We start from the raw sequence: 21,146 nt of genomic DNA on the forward strand, positions 1-21,146 counted from the left end.
TGCACCATCACTATCACGTCCACTTCCCCGTCCCTTGCCACGCACCTTGCCCATTTTAAATGGAGGACAATATTTTCCACGTTCACGAGAAATGGCTGATTTAGAAACGCAGTTATATGTGATACGTCTGATAAAGAACCACGGTTTTAAATAGCAGGCCTGTAATTTACTAATATTATTCTACACAGAGACCTAGTGTGAATAGCTTGACCGACACACTGCAATGAAATGAAAATGGAAGAAATGGCTGATTTTGGAACACTGTTATAGATGATATGTCTGACAGAAAACCACAGTTTTAAATAGTAGGCCTGTAATTTACTAATATTATTCTACACAGAGACCTAGTGTGAATAGCTTGACCGACATACTGCAATGAAATGAAAATGGAAGAAATGGCTGATTTTGGAACACTGTTATAGATGATATGTCTGACAGAAAACCACAGTTTTAAATAGCAGGCCTGTAATTTACTAATACTATTCTTCACAGACACCTACTGTGAATATCTTGACCGAAACACTGCAACAGAATGGAAAAGGAGGCCGATATTTTCCATGTTCAGTTCAAATTTCTGGATTTTTATCGCTGAAATATGGAACAGATCTGGCTGTATTCTGCAGTGCTAATAAGCAAATGGAGCAGAAAAATAGTGTACTCTGGATTGCTTTTTAAGCAAATAACCAGGATTAAGATAAAAAAAAAATTGTCCTGGCCCCTGATATCTGGGGCAATGTCTACAAATATCTATAATTATTACAGCAGCAGCAGACAGGATGTTCAAGGGACCCTCTTGCGCTATATGCTCTGCAGTCTGCCACATACACTGCCTGCCTGCCTAACTCCTGCCTAGCACTGATTATATGCAGCTGGATTAGTCCTCAGAAGGACTGTTAGTTTAGATGGATATATAGAGCACAGACCAAAAGTTTGGACACCTCTTCTCATTTAAAGATTTTTCTGTATTTTCAGGACTATGAAAACTGTACATTCACAGCGAAGGCATCAAAACTATGAATCAACACATGTGGAATTATATACTTAACAAAAAGTGTGAAACAACTGAAAATATGTCTTATATTCTAGCTTCTTCAAAGTAGCCATCTTTTGCTTTGATGACTGCTCCAGGTAACATCTATCAGCCATCACCATTCATACTTACCTCTTCCTGTTCTGGCGCATATAAAATGGGACACATTTCCCATGTGCATACACCGGCACACTGACTGTTAGTTATGCCACATGGACGCACCCTGGTGATACTCCTGGATTCAAATAAGTAAGTTGCACAGCTATATACTCAGTTTGATACTCTCTGATACGCACTCTGAGGACTCCAGTTTCTTTTTACCTTTGGGGCATATTTATGACTTTTCATATATTTCACTATTTCTCCAAGTATTCTACCTCCTGCTTTGTTCTGAAATGAATACCTTTGGAATTCTAAGTTTGCCAGTTCCCCTTTTTTTGATTATATGGCATTGGATGATTTCTTACTGATTATTTTTATATTATAGGTACAATTTGCGCTTGAATATGACCGCCTATGCTTAAAATAAGTGACCCACTACTTGGCAACCTTGCATATGAGCTTTATGTATGTTTGGAAAAAAATATATGTATGTAATATGTATGGCTCTATTATTTGTGTGACCATATTAAATGTAGTATTCATATTTTTCATTGACACAGATAACCTTGATAAAGGCAATTAGCCGAAACAAAACGTTCCGGTGGTTATTATCTTGTTACAGTCACTCTTTGGAATTAAAAAAAAAATTCTTGAAATGATATACAGTTGTTTTTTCACTTATTAGTGCCGGAGGTTTAGTTAAGATATTAATGGACTATTTTCCTCCTGAGCACAAAATTTTTTTTTTAAACAGTGTGAACCCTTATTGCTCTTCTGATATCCTTTGACTTAAACCAGGGATGCCAAACTCAAACTCAGAGGGCCAAAATGAAAAACTTGGACAAAATCGCGGGTCAACCGGTATACAGTATAATGGGCCCCACATAGTCCTCCATACAGAATAATGGACCCCATATAGTCCTCCATACAGAATAATGGGCCTCACATAGTCCTCCATACATTATTATGGGCACCACATATTCCTCCATACATAATAATGGACCCCATATAGTCCTCCATACAGAATAATGGGCACCACATATTCCTCCATACAGAATTTTTATGGCTTGCTTTCAAAAAACGCTTTATTTTTGCCACTCTTCCATAAAGACCAGATTTCTGGACTAGTAGTTGTCCTGTGGACAGATTCTCCCACCTGAGCTGAGGATTTTCAGCTCCTCCAGAGTGACCATGGGCCTCTTGGCTGCTTCTCTAATTAGTTCTCTCCATACAAGGACTGTCAGTTTAGGTGGACGGCCATGTCTTGATAGGTTTGCAGTTGTACCATACTACTTACGTTTTTCTTTATTATCGATTGAACTGTGGTCCGTGAGTTGTTCAGAGCTTGGGCTATTTTTTTTTATAACCTAACCCTGCTTTACTCTTCTCCATAGCTTTATCTCTGACCTGCCCGGTGTATTCCTTGGTTTTCATGATGCTGTTTGATTCCTAATGTTCTCAAATAAACCTCTGAGATTTTCACAGAACAGCTGTAGTTATACTGACAATAAATTGTACGCAGGTGGACTCAGTTTACTCATTATGTGACTTCATTGGTCATTCAGGATTTTATTTAGGGGTAGTAAACTACAGGGGGCTGAATACAAATGTGGCGACCTGCTGTGCATTGCTGCCACAGATCCTAGAGGGGCGCATGAACAGATTCCTCCATAAGAGGCCCTCATAGCATACACACACCTCCACCTTCCACCTCAGACCACCAGAGGGAGCCCGTTAGGGATATAAAAAGGCAAGGTGGAGCTAGGCAGTCAGTCTGGAGAACAGTTTCCTCTGGGACAGAGCTAGTTCCAGTCTGTGAGGATCCAGTCTGTAGAAGGAAGCCTGTTGAGAGGAGCTCCTGCAGTATCCATCCTGCAGTGGAGCACAGTCCAGACTCATTGAGCTCAGGTAGTGAGCCCAAGGCGTGCCGACGCCATAAGAGCGGTGAAGAGTAGCGAGGCCTACTGCCAGTGTGAAGCCTAGTGAGGGCCCCGAGCAGGCCGAAGGCAAGTGGAGTAAGCGAGCTACATAGGGGGCAGAGGAGCTTAACCAGCTTACCCCACAAGCATTTACCGGACACCGGGTCCGTGTCTGCAAGGATCTCTAGGACAAGCAGAAACAACCGGGATCCCTGGCGAACTACATGTCCCAGGAATACCAAAAGCTGACCGTAAAACCAGGGTCAGGAGTCACTGAGGCCCAAGAAACCAGGGAGTGTGAACTCCAACAGAAGGCCCTACCACCAGGTCAGCAGGTGCAAGACAGAGACCAAGTTAGGCCTAGCTTCAGGCAGGTCATAAACTTACTAGGAAAAGGCAAGAAACAGGAGGCTCCACACCCGCTCACTGGAGAGAGTCCTGAAATGCACCCTTCACCCTACAGTACCCCGGATCATGCCTGAAAACACCACCAGTAAAGGTACTGAAGTGAACTGTCGTGTGTGTGCCTATTCTTCCTTTCACCCGGCTGGGTCCCCTCTGTCCTGCATCCCTTCTCCTACACTGCCCTGAGGCCCCGCTCCACCTGTGGGGAGCAGAACCAACTAAGCTGCCCGACCACCAGCCTCAGAGGACTGTAACAGCTCTGGTGAGTCTCACCAGACACCACAGGTGGCGTCACGTACTTTCCCCTTTTCCCATACACCTTTCTCCCAATTCCTTGGTTTTTTTTTTAAGAGTGACCCCAGGGTACGGCCCTGGGAGTCGGCCACCTCGGCATCCCCCAAAACTAACAGCAAGGCCCGGGCGCCGAGTCCCCATCCCTTGGGCGCGTCATCTCTTCCTGGCGTCACGAACAGGATCCCGTGCCCGCTGCAACAACGGAGTGTTGTGTCCGTTGCCACCGGGTACTGTGCGCCTTTAATCAAAAACTGTATATTTAACTGTGGCGAAGATTGCCGCCATTGTTGGGCCGCCGAGCGGAAAGAAGGGCGTAAACGCGGGAAACTGAGAGGTGTACCTGCTAAAGCGCGCGAAGCCCCGGACTCGCCCCACGCCTCGAAGTCAAACCAGGAAGCGGCAGGTCCTGGAAGGAGCGCCGGTGAACGCTCTGACGTAGGACGCAAGGTCCTGAAGAAGAACGTCACCTGTGGAGCTGCGGCCTACCGGAAGAAAAGAAGAGAAGGTAGGCCACGGTTAACTAGGGGGGCGCCAGAATGTCCGAAGAACAGCACAACGCCGAAATACCGGTTAACCGCCCTGATGCTCAACTTGCGCCCGACGCCGAGCAGGCCGAAGCAGCCGCTCCACCAGCAGGGCCTGTAACCCCTGTCATACCCATGGCCCTACCGTACATCCCCGGAACGAAGTGGCTCCCCCAGTACAGCGGCAAACCAGATACCCTGTCTGGATTTAAGTGGAAAATATGCGGTATACTGGATATGTACTCTATGGCAGGCAAGCAAAGAACCGCTGTGGTATTAGGACAATTAACTGGTGCTGCGGAGCAAGAAGTAGAAACCTGGTCGGCCGCAGACCAAGAGTCAGTGTCCGCAATCTTTAAAAAGTTACAGACTGTCTTTGAGAATCGTACTGAGACAGACCTCCGGATGAGGTTCTACAACTGCTCTCAGCAACCGGAGGACTGTGATCCGGACTATGCCTGGCGTTTACAAGGGTCCCTGCGAGCTCTGAAACAGGTTAGTCCAACCAGCATCAATAATGAAAATAAAATGCTGAAGGAACAGTTTATACGGGGACTGAGGTCTCAAGAAGAGAGCAGGACTGTGCTTTGGTGGTCCCTGGATCATCCAGATGCCACCTTTGACATCCTTAAGGACATGGCTACAAAAGGACTGCAGCCCCTGGAAACAACTACTATCCAATGTTACCAGGGTGGGGCCACCCCAGTGCCTGCAGCGTCCACCTTTTCCCCAGTGGCTGCTGAAGCCAAGGTGCAAGCAACGTCCCCTAGTGAGCTGGACAGCCTGCGCTCTGAAGTGCGTCAGTTGAGCAAAACCCTGACCACTGTACTGAGAACCCTGCAGCTGCGGACGGAGCCCGAGGAGGAAAGAAGGATCCTGCTAGCCGACAGCCCTGAAGATGTCCCCTGGATGAGAAGGAGGAAGAGGACAACGCCACCCCCTGGGAGGATCAGCGACCAACGCCGTCCACCGAAGGACCCTGTCTGTCACTGCTGCCACAAGTCAGGTCACACCATCCAGAGCTGTCCTTTAAACGAGAAAACCCTGGGGCCAAGGGCCGACACCCAGGAGTAGACTCCCCAGGCCCAACAGACTGGTACAGCAGGTTCGTGGGAGGAAGACCTTTCCTGTCCGTTGTGCTGGACGGCATTGCGACATCCGCTCTGCTGGACCCACGATCTCAGGTAACCATCATGCCTGACGTCCTCTACAAAAGGTTCTGGTCCATGGATGACCTAAGCCCACCAGCTCCAAACCTTTCCGTTTATGCCTCAAATGGCCTCCCCCTTAACCTAGTCGGGGTTAAGGATGTGGCAATAAAGGTGGGAAGAGTGGAACTGCAGGACCAGGGACTAATTGTAGTAGAGACTAATCCTAATGATACCAACTTGTATATGGTACTTGGCACTAATATTGTTAGGAACTGTATGGGAGAAGTTGTGTTCTTGCTCCAACAGATAGCTGACACTGCCAGACCAGGGCAGAGAAGGGCGCTGCAGAAAGAGATCCGAGCCCTTATGTACCAGCAACAGGTAAAGCTAACAGGCGGTGAAATTGGTAATGTACGGGTGACAGACCCGGTACCCATTGTGATACCCCCTATGAGTCAAATGCTGATATGGTGTAGAGCAGCAATAGGTTTTAAAGGACGGAGCTACCAGGCGGTAGTAGAGCCGCTTAGCTCGGAACATAGGCCTACACTCTTGACTGCTAGAGGGGTAGTGGATGTACGCAATGGGAGGGTGCCCGTACGCCTCCTAAACTATGGGGAGGACTAGGTTAGATTACCACTAGTGTTGAGCGAACATGCTCGACACTGCTCGGTACTCGCCCGAGCATCACGCTACTCGGGATGTTCGGCGAGCACCGAGCATTTCCGGGTTACTCGGGCGGGAGCTCGGGTCTCCGCCCTGCATGTTTGGCGCTCTTTACAGAGCCAATGAACATGCAGGGATTGCCAGCCAGTCACTGTAATGCCGCAGCCATGTTGTTTGTGGGCATTACAGTGATTGGCTGGCCGCATAGCGTCACCTCCCAGACGATCAGCCCGTCATGATTGGTGTGTGTGTGTGTCTGTGCGTGTGTCTGCGAGTGTGTGCGGGGTGTCTGTGCGTGTGTCTGCGCGATGTCTGCGGGTGTGTGCGGTGTCTGCGGGTGTGTGCGATGTCTGTGCGATGTGTGCGGGTGTGCGCGGTGTCTGTGCGATGTCTGCGGTGTCTGTGCGATGTCTGCGAGTGTGTGCGGTGTCTGTGCGATGTCTGCGAGTGTGTGCGGTGTCTGTGCGATGCCTGCGGGTGTGTGCGGTGTCTGTGCGATGTCTGAGAGTGTGTGCGGTGTCTGTGCGATGTCTGCGGGTGTGTGCGTGCAGGCAGACATAGGCCGATGTGACACTACTACTCCCATCGGCCTATGTCTGTCCCCCGTCCACTCGTGCCAGCAGGATCAGCTCGATGGGAGCAGTAGTTCCCATCAGCCTGATCCTGCTATTTAAATTGCCCTACTGTGTCCCCAATAAATTTTAAATACATGTCATTGGTGGCCAGTGCTTGCCTACAATAAATTAGTTCATACATTACCTGTCCCCGCCGATCGCCACCTAAAATAAAGTAAAAAAATAAAAAACTACACCTATACTCACCTAGACACCTAATTCCCCGAAGCCATCGATCTCCTGTAATAAAATATAAAATAATAAACCACAACCTTATCCTTACCCCTCCGTAGTAGTCCACGAGTGTCCCACGATGATCTCCAGTTTAGAGCAGCCACATAGAATGTGACTGCTCTGAACCGCCGCCGCCGCTAGAATGACGGGGCCGTAAAGCAGCCCCGTCATTGCATAAGCGGGTTCGCCGGAGTTCAGGCAGCGCTGCTCCGGTTAGCTCCTTTACGGCCCTGCTGTATCGTGAGAAATTCCCACGGTACAGCAGTGCCGTAAAGGAGGTCTCCGGAGCTGCGCTGCCTGAATGCACTCCGGTGACCTCAGTCAGTGGCTCCCGCTGCCGGGAGCGGACATGTTCCCGGCAGTGTGAGCTTACAGCAGCCATGCACAGCTGTCACCATCTCCAGATGTGACAGCTGTGCATGGGAGATCAGCGCAGGAACGTGGAAAGGTAACTATTTTTTTTTTGTAAACTAAGAATTAAATAAAATTGTGTGTTTTATTTCAAATAAATTATTTTTTTCTGGGTGTAGTGTGTTTTTTCTTTTTAACACTTTGTAGGTTAGTAATGGGGGTGTCTTATAGACGCCCATCATTACTAACCTGGGCTTCATGGCAGCTGGCGCTGACATGAACCCCAACCCTATTACCCCCTGCCACCGCACCAGGGCAGCGTGGAAGAGCGAGGCTAAGTGCCAGAGTTGGCGCATCCTATGGATGCGCCATTTCTGGGGCGGCTGACGGCTTGTGTTTCTAGCCTGGGAGGGGCCAATATTCATGGCACCCTTCCTGGGCTATTAATATCAGCCCCCAGCTGTCTGCCTAGCCTTTGCTAGCTATTAAATAGGGGGTACCCCACGTCATTTTTTGGGGGGGTCCCCCATTTTAATAGCTAGTAAAGGCTAGGTATTCAGCTGGGGGCTGATATTAGTAGTCTGGGAAGCTCCGTGGGTATTACCCACTTCCCAGGCTTCAAACATCTGCCCCAGCCGTCTGCTTAACCTCCGCTAGAGCCTAAAATTATGGGGGATCCCACGCCAATTTTTTTTTAAATAAATCCTTTATTTTAACACTAAATGACATTTGAGGAGTTAATAAAGATGCAGTCCCTAAATTATTATTTATTTTTTAATTAATTTTTCCCAAAAATTTTGACGTGGGCTTTGCCATATTTTTGTATGCCAGCCAGGTACAGCATCCAGCTTCTATGAACGCGCCATTTTCCGGGGTGGCTGCGGTCTGCAATTTGCACCGGGGTGGGGGCAGAAAGCTTGGGCCTCCCTGCGCTGCAGATTCCATCCCCCAGCTGCCTAGTTGTACCTGGCTGGACACACAAATAGGGAGAAGCCCCACGTATTTTTTTTTTTAATTATTTCATGAAATTCATGAAATAATAAATAAAAAAAGGGCTTCCCTATATTGTTGTGTCCGGCCAGGTACAAATAGGCAGCTGGTGGTTGGACGCAGCCCGTTCCTGCCTGCTGTACCTGGCTGGACACAAATATAGTGCGAAGCCCCACGTCAATTTTTTTTTAATTATTTCAGGAAATTCATGAAATAATTAAAAAAAAATTGATGTGGGGCTTCGCCCTATATTTGTGTCCAGCCAGGTACAACTAGGCAGCTGGGGGCTGGAATCCGTAGCGCAGGGAGGCCCAAGCTTTCTGGGCCCCACCCGCTGCAAATTGCAGTCCGCAGCCACCCCGGAAAATGGGGCGTTCATAGAAGCGCCATCTTCTGGCGCTGTACCCAACTCATCCAGGGCCCTGGTGTGGTGGCTCACTGGGTAATAAAGGGGTTAAGGCCAGCTTGGCATTATCAGCTGGCCCTAAGCCCGAAATTCATGGGGTCACGCCAATATTAGACATGACCACCATGAATTTCTAGTAAAGTATTTAAAAAAAACACAACACCCAGAAAAAAGTCCTTTAATTGAAATAAACACACAATTCTTTATTGTTCTAAATTAAACTCTACTTACCATCACGCCCATTCCAGCTGAAGCCAACGATCTCCTGCAATAAAAGAAAAATAATAAAGCAACCTCATCCTTACCTTTCCATGGTTCCCACGACAGCTTCAGCTCTGCTACATCGAGATGACAGGCTGGACCGCAGCAGAACGCTTCCATCCAGCCTGTCATCCCGCAGACACTGAGAAGCGCAGGCTTGCTTGCGCTCCTCAGTGTCTCTCTGTGACGGCATAAAGATGAGCCGAGGTCATGTCCAATGAACTCGGCTCACCTCATGCACGTCACTGACACCGTGGGAGAATTCTCACGCTGAAGCGCTGAGTGCAGGAGAATTTTCCCACGCTGTCAGTGACGTGCATGAGGTGAGCTGAGTTCATTGGACATGAACTCGGCTCATCTTTATGCCGTCACAGCGAGACACTGAGGAGCGCAAGCAGGCCTGCACTTCTCAGTGTCCGCGGGATGACAGGCTGGATGGCAGCGTTCTGCTGCGGTCCAGCCTGTCATCTCGATGTAGCAGAGCTGAAGCTGTCGTGGGAACCATGGAAAGGTAAGGATGATGTTGCTTTATTATTTTACTTTTATTGCAGGAGATCGTTGGCTTCAGCTGGAATGGGCGTGATGGTAAGTATGGTTTAATTTAGAACAATAAAGAATTGTGTCTTTATTTCAATTAAAGGACTTTATTCTGGGTGTTTGTGTTTTCTTTTAACTTTGACTATGGGGTTAGTAATGGGGGTGTCTTATAGACGCCTCTCCATTACTAACCTGGGCTTGATGTCAGCTGGCATTATAAGCTGACATCAACCCCAACCCTATTACCCCACTGCCACCACTACAGGGCAGTGGGAAGAGCGAGGCTAAGTGCCAGAATTGGCGCATCCTATGGATGCGCCATTTCTGGGGTGGCTGACGGCTGGTGTTTCTAGCCTGGGAGGGGGCCAATATTCATGGCACCCTTCCTGGGCTATTAAAATCAGCCCCCAGCTGTCTGCCTAGCCTTTGCTAGCTATTAAATTAGGGGGGACCCAACGTCATTTTTTTGGGGGGGTTCCCCCATTTTAATAGCTAGTAAAGGCTAGGTATTCAGCTGGGGGCTGATATTAGTAGCCTGGGAAGCTCCGTGGGTATTACCCACTTCCCAGGCTTCAAACATTTGCCCCAGCTGTCTGCTTAACCTCCGCTAGAGCCTAAAATTAAGGGGAACCCCACGCCAATTTTTTTTTAAATAAATCCTTTATTTTAACACTAAATGACAAGTACAGTAAGCAACACTGTCACTGTACTTCATATATATGTGACTGACATGTTTCTATCTATCTAATCTATGTGTGATTCTCTATTCTTTCTATTCTAAATTGTCGGGTACAGATGCTGAATTGCCGGCCGGCTTTCTTAAAGAGACGGTGCACGAAAACACTATTATTTTTTTAAATAAATCCTTTACACTAAATGACAAGTACAGTAAGCAACACTGTCACTGTACTTCTTATATATGTGGCTGACATGTTTCTATCTATCTAATCTATGTGTGAAGCTCTATTCTGTCTGTTATAAATTGTCGGGTACCGCTGCTGAATTGCCGGCCGGCTTTTTTAAAGAGACGGTGCACGAAAACACTAATATTTTTTTTAATAAATCCTTTACACTAAATGACAAGTACAGTAAGCAACACTGTCACTGTACTTCATATATATGTGACTGACATGTTTCCATCTATCTAATCTATGTGTGAAGCTCTATTCTTTCTGTTGTAAATTGTCGGGTACCGGTGAATGCCGCTGATGAATTGCCGGCTTTTCATGTCATTCTACATTATTCTTAGTTGTTTTACTTCATGTAGAATTAACCTACAAGGAAAGAAAGGGTTTATTTTCATTCCGATATTTGTGTCCCATTGACTTGCATTGGTTTCCGGTATCGGAATCGGCGATATCCGATACTTTTTGGGTATCGGCCCGATCCAATCCGATACGATATTTCCTGATATCGGAAGGTATCGCTCAACACTACTCTTCACTGAAAAACAAGTCACACACTTACTTTCGTTCGCACTTACGCTCCGGACACACGCAGCTCGTTCACACTCGCAAACTAAGAGATTTAAAGTGTTTTTTTTTTTTTTTTTTCCCTTTTCCAGCAATGTACCCTTCACCTCAATGCACTTCCAAAGGACTTTATGCCCAACCAGCTGCCCCTTATAAACCCTTAATTATGACCCCTTCCCCTTAATTAACCCCTTGTGAGTAAATCTACACCTCAGGATTTTAGTGCAATGTAGTTAACCCTTAAATACACAGGTAGTAAACTAAGAAACTAAAACTGTAGTGAGAAAATAGATTTTAAAAAGCCCAATAAATCTAAACAGGTAGAAAAGCACTCAGCAGGTCACAATGCAGCACTCACCGCAATTCACACAGGTATTTTCTGCAGGATTCCCAATACCTCTTCACGCAATTCACACAGGTATTTTCTCCAGGATTCCCAATACCTCTTCACGCAATTCACACAGGTATTTTCTGCAGGATTCCCAATACCTCTTCACCTTCACCTCAATACACTTCCAGTTTTAGGCTTTATCAGGTAAGTTTTGGCAAACTCCAGCCTGGCTTTTTTATGTCTCGGGGTAAGAAGTGGGGTCTTCCTGGGTATCCTACCATACAGTCCCTTTTCATTCAGACGCCGACGGATAGTACGGGTTGACACTGTTGTAGCCTCGGACTGCAGGGCAGCTTGAACTTGTTTGGATGTTAGTCGAGGTTCTTTATCCACCATCCGCACAATCTTGCGTTGAAATCTCTCGTCAATTTTTCTTTTCCGTCCACATGTAGGGAGGTTAGCCACAGTGCCATGGGCTTTAAACTTCTTGATGACACTGCGTACGGAAGACACAGGAACATTCAGGTCTTTGGAGACGGACTTGTAGCCTTCAGATTGCTCATGCTTCCTCACAATTTGGTTTCACAAGTCCGCAAACAGTTCTTTGGTCTTCTTTCTTTTCTCCATGCTCAATGTGGTACACACAAGGACACAGGACAGAAGTTGAGTCAACTTTAATCCATGTTAACTGGCTGCAAGTGTGATTTAGTTATTGCCAACACCTGTTAGGTGCCACAGGAGCTCTTTCAGCTGCTCATAAAACCCGGCCCTGTAATCCGGACCCATTAAATTCCTCTCAGCACTATGTGTGCTGGAGCCTGCTTCTCCGGATCCTACATCACCGAAGCATGGCACTTCGAGGACACATACCTCCCGTCCACGATCTGTCCGGCAGCAACCTTGCATACACCCCCCCTCTGTCCAAAGCCGTAGGGCTTGGCACCTTCTGTCATCATACAATAAACCCTTGACAAGGCAGCGGCATTCCCATGTTGTTTCCCAGGCCTATGCTCTACCCGGAAACTAAAATCTTGTAGAGCCAGGAACCACCTAGTCACTCTGGCATTGTTTCCCTTCTTTTCTCGCATCCACCTCAATGGGGCATGGTCTGACACTAACCTGAACCTTCTACCTAATAGGTAATACCTCAGAGTGTTTAACGCCCACTTAATGGCCAAACATTCTTTTTCTACAATGGAGTAGTCCTTCTCACAAGCGGAGAGCTTCAGACTGAGGTATTTTACAGGGTGTTCTTCTCCGTTAATCTCCTGGGACAAGACTGCTCCCAGCCCGACATCCGATGCATCCATCTGGACCACAAACTCCTTGGAGAAGCTGGGTGCCACCAAGACTGGTTGTTTACAGAGGACCAGTTTCAATTCCTGGCAGGTCGCTTCTGCTTCCGGGGACCACTTGGCCATAGCTGACTTCATCCCTTTCAGAAGATCCATCAGTGGGGCTGCTATCAGGGCAAAGTTAGGGACAAATCTTCGATAGTAGCCCACAATGCCTAGAAACGCCATGACCTGCTTCTTCGAGAGGGGCTGTGGCCAGTTCAAGATCGCCTCGACCTTATTTATTTGTGGTTTTATTTCCCCTCTACCAACCACGTACCCTAGGTACTTGGCTTCCTCCATCCCCATGGCACATTTCTTCGGGTTGATAGTAAAGCCCGCCTTCCTTAGGGCATCAAGTATGGCTTGAACTTTGTCCAGATGACTTTCCCAGTCCTGGCTAAATATGACGATGGCATCTAGGTAGGCCGCTGCATACTGTTTGTGGGGTGCTAAGATCCGGTCCATGGCTCTCTGGAAGGTGGCCGGAGCTCCCTTCAACCCAAACGGCATCCTGACGTATTGGCGTTGAGAAGGCTGTCTTCTCCTTAGCCTCTTTGGACAGGGGAATTTGCCAATATCCTTTGGTGAGGTCCAGAGTGGTGATGTACCGAGCGGGTTCTAGCCTTTCGATAAGCTCATCTACCCTAGGCATTGGGTAGGCGTCGAACTTTGAGACCTCGTTCAGCTTCCTATAGTCGTTGCAAAACCGCCATTCCCCATCTGGTTTCGGCACTAAGACTATAGGACTGGACCATCCACTTTTGGACTCTTCAATGACTCCCAGGTTTAGCATCCGCCTTACTTCTTTAGAGATCACCTCTCTGCGGGCTTCAGGGATCCGGTATGGTTTTAGATTGACGCGAACATGAGGCTCTGTGAGAACCTCATGCTCTATGACCTGAGTGAGTCCTGGCAACTCCGAAAACATGTCTTTATTTCGCTGTAACAACTCTTTGCACTGTTGCTTTTGGGCATGTGACAGTGACTCTGCCACCTTGACCTCTTTCACATCGGCCTCAGCCATTAAACAGGGAGCTTCCGCAGGCTCTCTATCTTGCCATGGCTTAATCAAGTTAACATGGTAAATTTGGTAGGGCTTCCTCTTCCCTGGTTGGTGGATCTTAAAGTTGACTTCCCCCACTTTCTCTACCACCTCATAGGGGCCCTGCCACTTGGCCATGAACTTGTCTCCACTGTGGGACTAGCACAAGCACTCGATCTCCTGGGTTGAACGATCTCACCCTGGTCGACCTATTATACACCCTGGACTGTGCCTTTTGTGCCTTAAGGAGGTGCTCCCTCACAATGGGCATCACATGGGCAATCCTCTCTTGCATCTGGGCAACGTGCTCCACCACTCTCCTATAGGGAGTGGTCTCAGCTTCCCAGGACTCTTTCTCCACCTCCAGGAGTCCTGAGGGTGTCGTCCATAGAGTGGTTCAAACTGGGAGAAACCTGTGGAAGCTTTGGGAACTTCCCTCATGGCGAACAACATATAGTCCCAGTCTCGGCCATCCTTTTCCACTGCTTTCCTCAACATTGCTTTCAAGGTTTTGTTAAACCTCTCTACCAGTCCGTCCGTCTGGGGAGAGTACACGGAGGTTCTCAGTTGTGCAATCTGCAGTGTCTTGCACAATTCCCTCATGACCTTCGACATAAATGGAGTTCCTTGGTCTGTTAGGATCTCGTTAGGCAACCCAGTTCTTGAAAACATGTGGACTAACTCCCGGGCTATACACCTGGTGGAGGAGTTTCGTAGTGGTACGGCCTCCAGATACCATGTAGCATAATCTAATACCACCAGGATATACTGATGCACTTGGGCGGACTTGACCAGAGGCCCCACTAGATCCATTGCTATGCGTTCGAATGGAACCTCGATGACTGGTAGTGGCACTAGGGGACTGCGGAAGTGGGCCACTGGGGAGGTTATCTGGCATGTGGGGCAGGAACGACAATAACTCTATATTTCTCTATAGCAACCTGGCCAGTAGAATCTTTGGAGGATCCGTTCTTGAATCTTGTCTGCACCCAGGTGACCACCCAACACATGAGAATGAGCCATGTCTAACACCCTGCGTCTATAGGGCCCTGGCACCAGCAACTATTCTATTACCTCACCCCTTGGCTTGGTTATTCTGTACAGCAAATCCCCATTCACAGCAAAATGAGGGAACCGAGTGTCAGCCCCCGGTTCCTGAGGCACCCCATTTAACACAGTAACATTTTCAAAGGCCCCTTTCAGAGTTAAATCCCTGAGTTGGGCAGTTCCAAAGTTTCCCTCGGACACCTAAAGCTCAGGGATATTGGACTCAGGGGATGCTACTTCAGCCTCATTGCCCACCAGCACACACATGGGAAACTCATCTACTATGTTCTGCGGGTAAGTTTCCTTAGGGGCGATCTGGCTGTCGTCCAAGCAACCAGGTGTCCCCGCTTTCCCCCACATTTCCCAGAATAATGCAAAGTAACGTCCAATTATTATGGGATGCAATAGGTCCTTAACGACCGCCACTTCATGAGATGTGGTGCCACAGTCTGTGTTTACATCCACCTGGGCCACAGGATAGTTCTTAGCGTCCCCATTGATACACCGGACACCCACCACCTTCCCAGAAACCAGCCGATGAGGGAGTGTGGCCCTTATCAGGGTCACCAAACTTCCTGAGACCAATAGTCCAGAGACTTGTGCCCCGTTAACTGACACTGAGCATCCCTGAGGGCCCTCGCCATGTTGACGAACCGCGCTGCAGGCGGGGTAGGCAAAATAAGAGCAACGCCGGCCCATGTTACAGTCCATTGGTTCAGAGGTTATGGGACACCGGGAGGCAATATGGCCAGGGGTATGACATCTCCAACACACTATATTATGGGGTGGGACCTTGGGCAGCAACTCAGACCCCTCCTGAACTCTAGGATGCCCCCCAGGTGTGGCGCTAGCTCCCTTCTTTTGGGTGTCCGCCTCCTTTTGGGAACCCCAGTATTGAGAGGCTACGACCCCTTGTTTTCCCAACGGACTCTCAACCGCCTGGTATCTTTCCACCAACCCCACCAAGTCATCAGAATTATAGGGATCTCCCTGGGCAACCCAGGATTTTACCGACTTCGGGAGAGAGTGTATAAACCTGTCTATAACGACCTCTATCTCATATCATAGGACTATCTATCATCTATCTATTATCTATATGACGCGCCCCCTGGGCCATGGGGCACCCGGGACCGGACTTCAGGGCAATGCTGGGAGTAGTTGTGGCGACCTGGTCCCGTGGCTCAGGGTGGCCAGACCAATATTGTGGCAGTCTCTGTATTAGTATAATGCAATGTCCGACTACGCCACCCGTGGATTGCGGTCAATAAGAACGGCCGCTGCTGAGCAGACCTCTGAGGCTGATGTTGTGAGGGCAGCAGAGTGTAGTATAACTCCCCACGGGAGGAGTATAGCCTCAGGCTAGTGAGTGTGGATGATAGGAGTGATGGTACACGAGCGCAGCAGGAACGACTCAGAGGCTTTGCAGTGCAGTTCAGGGTCTTTACTGATGGTGATAAGGCAGACCCTCCCGGGAGTACTGGCTAGCATAAGAGGCCTGGTCAGTCTGTGAGCAAACTGGAGTTCCCCTGGCCAGGTGGAGTTGTAGGCCTCCCCGACTATCTGCACTCTTCCTGGCTACCTTGCTGTAAGCGAGTGGAAGTAGCCCACGTCCCTGAGTGTTCCGTGTGGTGCTCACCTGTATGGCTGGTGACTTGGGGCCTTCTGATAGCCCCCGCTCCTCGATTGCAGTGCTGGTCCCTTGCTCGTGACTGAGCCTCCGGGCTTCTATGGCCAGAGGACTTGAAATCCCCTGCCGGCGGGTTTCTGCTGCTGGGTATATATAAGTCCCCGCAACCTCGGACTCCTGTGTCCGGTTCTCAGAGTCTTCTGCCAGGACGAACTCCGCTTAGCTCAAGTCCCTGGTCTTCAGCTCCTGCTCCTACAGAGCTCCTCGCTGTTACTTTCCCTGTGTCTGGAACTAACTCCAGGCTCTGACTTCACTAACCCCGCCCCAGATCCAGTTTATATAGGGCAGGTTCCTCCCCTATCTGGTCTGGGACAGGAGGTGTTGCATGTTTAAGGGCTCCGAACCAGGAAACCTCCCACTTGCTCTCAGACATAATATTTCTATTACAGTGGTAACCAGACCCCTGGGGAGCCACATATCCATCTATCTATCTCATATCTATCTATCTATCAATCTCATATCTATCTATCTTCTCCACTTTTTATCTGGTCTCAGGTATGACTTTCATATTACCCACGACTGTTACTTGCCACAGGTGAGTTTTAACGAGCATCACATGCTTGAAGCAAAGTTGTTTTTCCACAATTTTGGAAAAGTGCCAACAATTTTGTCCGGCCCATTTTTGGAGTTTTGTGTGAAATTATGTCCAATTTGCCTTTTTTTCCCATTTTTTTGTGCTGATCCAATACACACAAAGGAAATAAATATTATAACAAATGTATAACAAAACATGTGTAATTGTAATAATTTTCTGGGAGAAATACTTCACTTTCTGGAACAATCTCAAGGTTGCTAAACACTTCCGGCCATGACTGTGTGTATATATGGGCCCTCAATAAACCATCCCTCTCAACGAAAAGGCCACAGCAAGGGTCAGGAATCGGTGTCCTTCCCTCTCCGAATCTTAGGGAGAGACGGTTGTGCTTCCAGCATCCACCTAGGCTGCCACCCCAGTGGAACTAATAGCAGGGTAGCCAACTGTCCAGAAATTCTTGGACAGTCCATAAAAATAGGGCACTCTTTTCCCTGTACGTAAAAAAAAATGTGATGCGTCCATAATCTTTCTGAAGTTGGAGAGACTTGTTCAGATGGAGGGAGATGTAGGGGCATCATATTGTGTATAGGGAGATGTAGGGGCATCATATTGTGTATAGGTATCATATTGTGTATCTGCATGTGTGGGGACATCATACGGTGTATATGGAGCTGTGAGCACATCATACTGTATTTAGGGAACAATGAGGGAATCATACTGTATACAAGGAGCTGTGGAAACATAATGCTGTGTAAAGGGTCTGTGGGGTCATCATCTAATATACAGTACAGACCAAAAGTTTGGACACACCTTCTCATTTAAAGATTTTTCTGTATTTTCATGACTATGAAAATTGTACATTCACACTGAAGGCATCAAAACTATGAATTAACACATGTGGAATTATATACTTAACAAAAAAAGTGTGAAACAACTGAAAATATGTCTTATATTCTAGGTTCTTCAAAGTAGCCACCTTTTGCTTTGATGACTGCTTTGCACACTCTTGGCATTCTCTTGATGAGCTTCAAGAGGTAGTCACCGGAAATGGTTTTCACTTCACAGGTGTGCCCTGTCAGGTTTAATAAGTGGGAGTTCTTGCCTTATAAATGGGGTTCGGATCATCAGCTGTGTTGTGCAGAAGTCTGGTGGATACACAGCTGATAGTCCTACTAAATAGACTGTTAGAATTTGTATTATGGCAAGAAAAAAGCAGCTAAGTAAAGAAAAATGAGTGGCCATCATTACTTTAAGAAATGAAGGTCAGTCAATGCAAAAAATTGGTAAAACTTTGAAAGTGTCCCCAAGTGCAGATGCAAAAACCATCAAGCGCTGCAAGAAACTGGCTCACATGAGGACTGCCCCAGGAAAGGAAGACCAAGAGTCACCTCTGCTTCTGAGGATAAGTTTATCCGAGTCACCAGCCTCAGAAATCGCAGGTTAACAGCAGCTCAGATTAGAGACCAGGTCAATGCCACACAGAGTTCTAGCAGCAGACACATCTCTTCAACAACTGTTAAGAGGAGACTTTGTGCAGCAGGCCTTCATGGTAAAATAGCTGCTAGGAAACCACTGCTAAGGACAGGCAACAAGCAGAAGAGACTTATTTGGGCTAAAGAACACAAGGAATGGACATTAGACCAGTGGAAATCTGTGCTTTGGTCTGATGAGTCTAAATTTGAGATCTTTGGTTCCAACCACCGTGTCTTTGTGCGATGCAGAAAAGGTGAACGGATGGACTCTACATGTCTGGTTCCCACCGAGAAGCATGGAGGAGGAGGTGTGATGGTGTGGGGGTGCTTTGCTGATGACACTGTTGGGGATTTATTCAAAATTGAAGGCATACTGAACCAGCATGGCTACAACAGCATCTTGCAGCGGCATGCTATTCCATCCGGTTTGCGTTTAGTTGGACCATCATTTATTTTTCAACAGGACAATGACCCCAAACACACCTCCAGGCTGTGTAAGGGCTATTTGACCAAGAAGGAGAATGATGGGGTGCTACGCCAGATGACCTGGCCTCCACAGTCACCAGACCTGAACCCAATCGAGATGATTTGGGGTGAGCTGGACCGCAGAGTGAAGGCAAAAGGGCCAACAAGTGCTAAGCATCTCTGGGAACTCCTTCAAGATTGTTGGAAGACCATTTCCATTGACTACCTCTTGAAGCTCATCAAGAGAATGCCAAGAGTGTGCAAAGCAGTCATCAAAGCAAAAGGTGGCTACTTTGAAGAACCTAGAATATAAGACATATTTTCAGTTGTTTCACACTTTTTTGTTAAGTATATAATTCCACATGTGTTAATTCATAGTTTTGATGCCTTCAGTGTGAATGTACAATTTTCATAGTCATGAAAATACAGAAAAATCTTGAAATGAGAAGGTGTGTCCAAACTTTTGGTCTGTACTGTATATAATCGTCTAATCCCGTCTGTCTGTCTGTCCTTCTGTCCAGGAAATCCTGCGTCGCTGATTGGTCCAGCCGCGGCCAATCAGCGACGCGGGATTTCAGAAAAAGATGGCGGCCGTTAGCAGCTCATCTGCCGCACGGAGGTCAGCGGCGATGCAGCCGGGAGATGACCGGCGCTAGCCGCTCATCTCCCGGCTGCTCGCAGCAGAAGTACCGCGACCGGCGGCGCTGCTGACCTCCATGCGGCTACCGTCGGGAGATCAATGGTTAGGGCCGCTGATCTCCCGATGGCAAGTGTGAAGCGAGGACCGGGGAGCGGCGCCGCCAGTCGGGATACTTCGGCTGTGAGCAGCCGGCCATCTCCCGGTTCCTCGCAGCGGAAGTACCCGCACAGGTAGCGTCGCTGCCCGGTCCTCAGTAATACGATTCGCTGATTGGTCGGAATCAGCGATATTGGCGCCGCGACCAATCAGCGATTTTGGCGCCACATTTAAACACCACTCTGTTGATTGCGCCTGGTCGGCCGCATACAGATTCTAGAATACCCGATGCGTTAGAATCGGGACACCATCTAGTACTGTATATAAAGAGCTGTGGGAGCCATCACACTATATATAGAGACCTGTGAAAAGCTAATGTGTTGATCCAGAGGAAGTCAAAAAACCCCATGAGGCAGATGCTGCTTGCCCAAAATTAGGGGAAAAATTCCTTCCCGACTCCACATATGGCAATCAGACTAGTTGCTTGGATCAACGTCCCATAACAAAATCTAGTATGAATAACCTGTAATGTTATTCAAGAAAGTCACACAGGACCTCCTTGAACTTTTTTTTAGAGAATTAAGTATTACAAGGTCATGTGGTAGAGAGTTCCATACCTCACACAATAAAACATTGCCATCTAACTTCCTTTAGACAAAGCGAATTAGGAGCTTGATGCTAGAGTAGTTGAATTAAAACTGAAAAAAATTATTAACACAGCAAAAAAGAGGAACAGTATTTATTCTCCAGCCCAGGTCTCAAAACTAATGCACTAATCAGGATGAAGCAAACCATATAATAAAGGCAGGGGCAGCACAGGTGCAAAATACTGATGAGACAACCAACTCATAACCTACCAATTCTTGGAGGGGGTCATTGCTTAGTATTAAAACTGCACACAAAAAATGGCTTGTATAGGTCACTGGTCACACACAGATTGTTAGGGGAATGGTTGCAAACAACTTTATTAAATAATGGAAAGCAAACGAACCCGGGGTCCGCGATGCAGCCTGGAGGACTGCGGACGAACACCTTCCGGGTAAGAAGGTAAAACAACCAACTGAAATAACAATCCCCCCCGTGTTACTGCACACCGGAACAGGAATAGGGATTCGCACTATCTCCGTTAACTGCACGAGAGATGTGCGACACATAATGTAGCCGTAGCCCTGTTAACTGCACAGAGGCTACGCAGCAGGCGCTAGGATGCATGTGTGATTCACGCAGGCGTATACATGCTCCCAGCCAGCGTGCTACCGGACTGCGGAGTATCTCTCCACGTGGCTAACAGGCGGTGCCGGGAATACGGAGTCCGCAGTCTGCTCGGGGTGTATAGCGACCCCCTTGTTGGAGCCAGACTGTCAGACGAAGCTACCTGCCTCCCTCCATCTAAGGCTGCCTATCCCCTGCTAAACCTGCCTGTGAGAAGCCATAACAGCAAAAGTACACGTGGAGTCGAAACGACCAAGCGTCCACACAGTAACACCAACTCAGCTCAATGATCAGAGCGCGCCGCCATGTTTGTGGGCATGCTATTT

The sequence above is a fragment of the Phyllobates terribilis genome, unplaced genomic scaffold (genome assembly GCF_046119375.1).
Source record: "Phyllobates terribilis strain yellow unplaced genomic scaffold, ASM4611937v1 Scaffold_30__1_contigs__length_15301838, whole genome shotgun sequence".
In the NCBI taxonomy this organism is placed as follows: domain Eukaryota; kingdom Metazoa; phylum Chordata; class Amphibia; order Anura; family Dendrobatidae; genus Phyllobates; species Phyllobates terribilis.